This window comes from Rhipicephalus sanguineus, chromosome 3, assembly GCF_013339695.2.
Source record: "Rhipicephalus sanguineus isolate Rsan-2018 chromosome 3, BIME_Rsan_1.4, whole genome shotgun sequence".
NCBI classification, from domain to species: Eukaryota; Metazoa; Arthropoda; class Arachnida; order Ixodida; family Ixodidae; genus Rhipicephalus; species Rhipicephalus sanguineus.
This window is the reverse complement of record NC_051178.1, coordinates 105745707-105753172: the sequence shown is the minus strand read 5'-3', so window position 1 is coordinate 105753172 and position 7466 is coordinate 105745707. Positions and strand designations below refer to the sequence as shown.

Here is a 7466-nt window from a genome sequence, read left to right as displayed (position 1 = left end):
TGATGTATTGCTTATGTTAACTGTGTGTTTCGCGTGGTTCTTGTGTCCTGATGTATTGCTTATGTTAACTTCGCGTTTCGCGCGGTTCCTGTGCCCTGGTGTATTGCTTATGTTACCTTTGTGTTTCGCGCGGTTCCTGTGCCCTGGTGTATTGCTTATGTTAACTTTGTGTCTCGCGCGGTTCCTGTGCCCTGGTGTATTGCTTATGTTAACTGTGTGTTTCGTGTGGTTCCTGTGCCCTGATGTATTGCTGATGTTAACTTTGTGTTTCGCGTGGTTCCTGTGCCCTGGTGTATTGCTTATGTTAACTGTGTGTTTCGCGTGGTTCCTGTGCCCTGGTATATTGCTTATGTTAACTTTGTGTCTCGCGCGGTTCCTGTGCCCTGGTGTATTGGTTATGTTAACTGTGTGTTTCGCGTGGTTCCTGTGCCCTGGTGTATTGCTGATGTTAACTTTGTGTTTCGCGAGGTTCCTGTGCCCTGATGTATTGCTTATGTTGACTTTGTGTTTCGCGCGGTTCCTGTGCCCGGGTGTATTGCTTATGTTAACTTTGTGTTTCGCGCGGTTCCTGTGCCCTGGTGCATTGCTTATGTTAACTTTGTGTTTCGCGCGGTTCCTGTGCCCTGGTGTATTGCTTATGTTAACTTTGTGTTTCGCGCGGTTCCTGTGCCCTGGTGTATTGCTTATGTTAACTTTGTGTTTCGCGCGGTTCCTGTGCCCTGGTGTATTGCTTATGTTAACTTTGTGTTTCGCGCGGTTCCTGTGCCCTGGTGTATTGCTTATGTTAACTTTGTGTTTCGTGTGGTTCCTGTGCTCTGATGTATTGCTGATGTTAACTTTGTGTTTCGCGTGGTTCCTGTGCCCTGGTGTATTGCTTATGTTAACTGTGTTTCGTGTGGTTCCTGTGCCCTGATGTATTGCTTATGTTAACTTTGTGTTTCGCGCGGTTCCTGTGCCCTGGTGTATTGCTGATGTTAACTTTGTGTTTCGCGTGGTTCCTGTGCCCTGGTGTATTGCTTATGTTAACTTTGTTTCGCGCGGTTCCTGTGCCCTGGTGTATTGCTTATGTTAACTTTGTGTTTCGCGCGGTTCCTGTGCCCTGGTGTATTGCTTATGTTAACTGTGTGTTTCGCGCGGTTCCCCTGCCCTGGTGTATTGCTTATGTTAACTTTGTGTTTCGCGCGGTTCCTGTGCCCTGGTGTATTGCTTATGTTAACTTTGTGTTTCGCGCGGTTCCTGTGCCCTGGTGTATTGCTTATGTTAACTTCGCGTTTCGCGCGGTTCCTGTGCCCTGGTGTATTGCTTATGTTAACTTTGTGTTTCGCGCGGTTCCTGTGCCCTGGCGTATTTCTTATGTTAACATTGTACTTCGCGCGGTTCCTGTGCCCCGGTGTATTGCTTATGTTAACTGTGTGTTTCGTGTGGTTCCTGTGCCCTGATGTATTGCTGATGTTAACTTTGTGTTTTGCGTGGTTCCTGTGCCCTGGTGTATTGCTTATGTTAACTGTGTGTTTCGCGTGGTTCCTCTGCCCTGGTGTATTGCTGATGTTAACTTTGTGTTTCGCGCGGTTCCTGTGCCCTGGTGTATTGCTTATGTTAACTTTGTGTTTCGCGTGGTTCCTGTGCCCTGGTGTATTGCTTATGTTAACTGTGTGTTTCGCGTGGTTCCTGTGCCCTGGTGTATTGCTGATGTTAACTTTGTGTTTCGCGTGGTTCATGTGCCCTGGTGTATTGCTTATGTTAACTTTGTGTTTCGCGCGGTTCCTGTGCCCTGGTGTATTGCTTATGTTAACTTTGTGTTTCGCGTGGTTCCTGTGCCCTGGTGTATTGCTTATTTTAACTGCGTGTTTCGCGTGGTTCCTGTGCACTGGTGTATTCCTTACGTTAACTTTGTGTTTCGCGCGGTTCCTGTGCCCTGGTGTATTGCTTATGTTAACTTTGTGTTTTGCGCGGTTCCTGTGCCCTGGTGTATTGCTTATGTTAACTTTGTGTTTCGCGCGGTTCCTGTGCCCTGGTGTATTGCTTATGTTAACTGTGTGTTTCGTGTGGTGTCTGTGCCCTGATGTATTGCTGATGTTAACTTTGTGTTTCGCGTGGTTCCTGTGCCCTGGTGTATTGCTTATGTTAACTTTGTGTTTCGCGCCAAAGCAGACGTCAGAGGCAACGTAGAGAGAAGCGCGCGGTTGAGATCTGCTGCTGCCGGTGCCGCAACGGTCCCGTGTGCTCATAATTTTCATTACATATTCTAACAGGTAATTAGCCCTTACCTTAAATATTGTTATTCTCCGATATCATTTATCTCCAATGTAACTATTAACTTAAACCAGACCATCGATTCATATTTTTAGAAGGCTATGTGAAATATCTTAAAACCGCAGGTGCTCTACCGGATATGCTTGAAAGAAGAGGAAGAATGTCACTCGGTGCTCCAATCACTAAAAACGCAAAGAATGTGTGCAATGACTTTTTTAGGGAGTCATCGATGGTGATACGCTGGGGTGGCGGGCTGCGTGAAATCCGACACCGAGGCCGCAACCTCCATTTCCAACGACACCCACCAGTAATGTACGTTGACATATACTTTGTGTGTCACCACTTAGCTTGACACGCAATTTGCGAAATTGTGGCCCTAGGCGCCATCACTTTCATTATGTCTACTAATGTAATTAAACAGCGACGCCAAATCCCAACAACTTCTGCCATTAGTATGTCTTTTTCTCCGCAACAGCGAAAAAAACATACTAATGGTAGTAATTAGAAGTCAAATGCCATGCACCGTAGACGAACTTCTTTCTTCTAGCAATCTAGCAACACTGTGGCAAAATTCTAAGCGACTCCCAGCAGGAACGGTACCAGCATATGCATTCAGTGACCATCTCCCGTTTTTTTTTTTCACTTACTGGAGAGATTAATGTAGGCATTGTCATTTGAGATGTTTTTGTAAGCAAAAACAAAATTACACCATCTCCCTCTGAAGGGAACCATGTGGGGAAGCGAAGCAGTGCATGAACAGTCGACTTCCGTTTATCACGGGCATCTTGCCCGATATTAACGCGCCCTTGCAAGTGGAGCACACCATGAATTCGTTGTAGTTGCTGTTGCTGTTACTCGTCCCGAACTCTTGTTGGAGCACGCCACGCGGGTTCATCGCGCGTCTGCAGGATCTCGTTCCCCGACGCCATCAAGTGATTGCTGAGAGAGTTAAGGGGGAAAGGCCACAGCGTCTTACCCAGCCCCTTACACAGGCCCGAACGCGCTAGCGCGTGCCAGCGCGTTCTGACTAGGATGCAACGCGTTGGTTCATCGCGCGTCTGCAGAATCGTGCCCCGACGCCATCACATGATTGCTGAGAGAGTGTAAAGGGGAGAGGCCACAGCGTCTTACCCACCCCTTAAACAGGCCCAAATGCGCTAGCGCGTGTCAGCACAGATGGTTTTGTCTGCGTTACGCCAAGCTAGGACAGCATACGGCAGCCCGGGCCCTTCATGTGCTCTGCACGTATCATCATCAAGGCGGTCGAAGAAGAAGATGAAGAAGACTTCTCCTTGGCGCGAGCGTGCGCTCAGATGGCTACGCTATGTGGGACGGTCGCCAATGGAACTACGGACACAGCCCAGCACAAAAGCTGCTTCGCATTTAAAGGATACATACAGCCACTGCCAGAATAAAGCACCGCTTTCGCCGGAATTCACACCTTCGCGGACACTGTGAATACATTCTACAAAGAAACGTGTAGCCGTGAGAGGGGGAGGGGACAGGTGATAAGGCGTTAGTACTCTGATCTCCGACAAATTTTGTTAATGCTACCCTACAGCGCTACATGGTACCGAAGAAACTGTCTGACGCAGTTCCGCTTTTTGAAATCTTGGCGCTCGCTAGCTGGGACATTCTGTACGTACCGCCAACCAAATCACCCAGCTGCGCCAGGAAGCAGCCTAGGGTTTTGCATAGAATGTTTTGTTGTGTTTTTTTCACGCAAGAACAGGCATTCCTGGGACAGCGTTGCGAAGTCGGGCTTGCTGTCATGCGGAAGCCTATGCGTGCACCTGCAGCCACGTCACGCAAAGAACCCCATCAGAGCACGAGGTTTTCAGGGCGTTTCCATAAAGAGCGGGCTGTCACGGCACCCCGCGCCAGCGCGGTGTCTGGTTACGCAGTGCAGAACCTTCAGAACTGACCCACAAATATTCTATAATGCCTTCGGTGTCGAAGGTGAGCGGACTTTCTGTTAACATCCCTTGAGCAAGCCGTAACCTTAACCTCTCTCTTTTACCCCCGTATCCCCTCCCCATGTGTAGGGTAGCAAACAGGACGTAGTCTAGTTAACCGTCTTGCCTTTCGTGTATTCTCTTTCTCCCTCTTTCTCACAAACACTTTGATGAGTCTAGTCCGGTTCAGCCAGATCAACGAGCCCGCTAACAAGAATAGGTTAAGACAACCAACCCTGCGCCTTCACAAATAATGCTTTAGGCAACTGTTGACGGCGACCCGAACGCAAATTTAGAGACACAAGTTTGGGGACTGTTTTCTGCTATGTTGACTATTTAACTGCAATACTTGCAGTTCTCTTTCTTTCCTCGCGCTGCGATGGAACGCAAGGTTGAGAAGGCTATAGGTACGCCTCTGGCTAAAATGAGCCGGGGAAGGCAGCACAGCGCTGCCGCGCAGGAACAACGTGGTTTCGATATCTCACGCGCGTTTATAATCGCAATGGTATATATCATGCAGATGTATCGCAGTGCAAGCTTTTTTCAGTAGTTTCAAAGCCACATCTACTCAGCAACTAACGATTTCCTTCAACGCCTACCTCAGAAAAGAAAGTGCACAGAGCCCTAGAGAACGAGCGTTTGCTTTCGCAAAGCGGTGCATCTTTGAACTGCCATCCGGATGAGTTTTTAGCGCTCAGAACACGGATATTGTGTTCTCGCCGAATTCTTGCAGCACGGTAAGGTCCGCCGACCATTCGGCGCTGGATGTCGAAGAAAGCGGCCGCATGTTATTGGCACGAAAGCTCCGCCAACTAGCGCTGCTCAGCCTCTTCGTGGCCTCTGCGTTCCTTGCTCAGCTTCTTCGTGGAGGCGCTAGCAGAGGATCCCACGACTCCGCCCAGCACAAAATGAAACAAGTGTTCAATGTTCCCGGAGGACAAAGCATTATGAAGCATTATGAATATCCCCTATTGGAGTTGCCCCGACATGACGCTGGTATAGAGTGCTCTTCCGAAGCCCTTGCATGCGCTGGAGTGGCTCTGCGGTAGAATGCTTGACAGCTACGCAGAATGCCTGGGTTCGATTCCGGCTCGAATCATGATTCTTATTCTTTGTGTCCATCGGAATCTTCGGTCAGCGACAAGGCACCAGAGTTCGGCTTTGTCTTCGGCTTTGTCTTCGGCTTTGTCAAGCCGAAGAACTTTCGGCTTTTTCTCCGGTTCTCCCTTTTTCACCTTATGTATGAAATGGTGAAAATAAAAGATTTTGATTGATTGATTGAGTTTCCGCGACAGGGGCTTTGGCGCTACCGCGTTTAGACTTCCAATGTATATTGCCACCGTATCTCGGTTGATATATAGACTGCGAATCACGTGCGGCGCTCACCCGCATTCTATGGGCCGTGTTATGCGGGTATGCGCATCGCGTGACTAATAGAAACGGTTTGTGACCTACGCGACAAGCACGCTCCGTTATTCATCTCGGGACCTGTTAATCGTGTTCGTCATGCACCCATGTCCTCTTGTGCTAATTTTGGAGATGACGAGAGCGCCCAGGCGTAGATAGATAGATAGATAGATAGATAGATAGATAGATAGATAGATAGATAGATAGATAGATAGATAGATAGATAGATAGATAGATAGATAGATAGATAGATAGATAGATAGATAGATAGATAGATAGATAGATAGATAGATAGATAGATAGATATAAGCGGTCATAGTGTCTTTGGTCTGCAAACAAGTGCTTCCAATTTATGATGTCACGCACTTGCTCGGGAAATTGGGTCAGCAGCGTCTCAAGAGCGCGCGAACACATGCGCGAAAATGCTTTCTTTCAGCAAATAAACTCGTCTTTTCTGATTCACTTTGCCTAACAACAAGTTTCGTTTCTCTAATTTCCTGTAGAAAATAACGTACTTCTCGACATTGGTGCTCACCGGTGAGTACGTGGTTATACTTCCTTGCAGCTTTGATCATTCGCTGGTGTGCCAGCCTTTTTTAGGGTGCTAATGGTCGGTCATGTGTCGCTCTGGTAACATGAAGGAAAGTGGAAATTTTAAGGGTTCGTTCTTTCTTTGTTATACACAATATTAATTAGAACTAACAGACAATAATTCCAAGGAAAGTATAGGGGATGTTATTAGTAGTAAATGTAATGTAAATGTGAAGACAGAAAAGTGGACGAAAAGATAACTTTACCTGCCGCGGGCAGGTACCGAACCTGCGACCTTCGAATTACGCGTCCGATGCTCTACCAACTGAGCTACCGCGGCGGGCATCCCCCCGTCCACTTTATGGTGTATGTATGTGCATTTTAAACGTGGAGTGTCAGTCAGCGCCGCCAGTAGCCATGACGGCGAGTGTGGAACACTCTTTTTCTGCCATTTGGAGTCACGTAGTACGTGAACTTATTACGAGCTGGCAGCTGACCAATAATCCCTCGCATACTACCTGAAAGCATCAACTCTGCCAGAACGAGACCCTCGCTATGTGAGGGTCTCGTTCTGGCAGACTGAAATTTGGGTCTGGAGTGCACCCTAACTGTCTCTCATGTGAGGACACCTCAACCGATACACTCACGAGGAATTAGGGAATGAAGGGACAGAGAGAGTGAAAAGAGTATGGTAAAGGAAGAAAAAGAAAGGTATGAGCGGAAAAAGTGAGGGGAGGGGGTAGGTGAATGGGCGTCCGAGTCACCGTGGTGAGCGGCTAGAAAATTCGTTCGACTAGGCCAGCATCCTCGAGAAAAGAGAGTAGGGCCGCATAGGCTGAGCGGCGACGGTCCACGCGGCCGGTGCTATGGAGCAAGTCCTGAAGGGTCGCACACAGTGGTCCGATGAGGCGGTACTTCATGACGAGCCGCTTCCAAGCATTGTTGAGATAAGGGCAATCAAACAATAGGTGGCACAGGGTTTCGATCGCGCCGCAATCGGCACAGTTCGGTGCAGCGGCGCCGCGAAGACGATGCTTTCGTTCCGCGGGCCACACAGAACCGGTCCTCAGGGTAAGCAGAAGCGCGCGCTCGCGGCGAGTGAAACCAGTGGCTGGGATGGGAGGAGGGGGGTGTCCGGCGGCGACCCGTGAGTCGGGATGCTCGCGCACCAGCTCCCGGCGAAGGGTGTTGCGTGCCGAGTCGAACGAGCTGGCGTAATCCGTCAGCGAAGTTTCGGCGGAGTGTGCTCGTTTTGCGAGCAGCCTCGTTGCCCGCGATGCCGACGTGTGAAGGGAGCCGCTGAAGGACCACATCACAGCC

General features: G+C 49.0%; 1 non-coding gene across 1 annotated transcript; it reads right to left on the bottom strand.

Annotated features, from left to right (window-relative positions):
• Positions 1 to 6413: 6413 nt before the first annotated feature.
• On the bottom strand, positions 6414 to 6486 carry Trnat-cgu (transfer RNA threonine (anticodon CGU)). The gene has a single exon. It is a non-coding gene; the product is annotated as a tRNA-Thr (tRNA).
• Between the last annotated feature and the right edge of the window lie 980 nt (positions 6487 to 7466).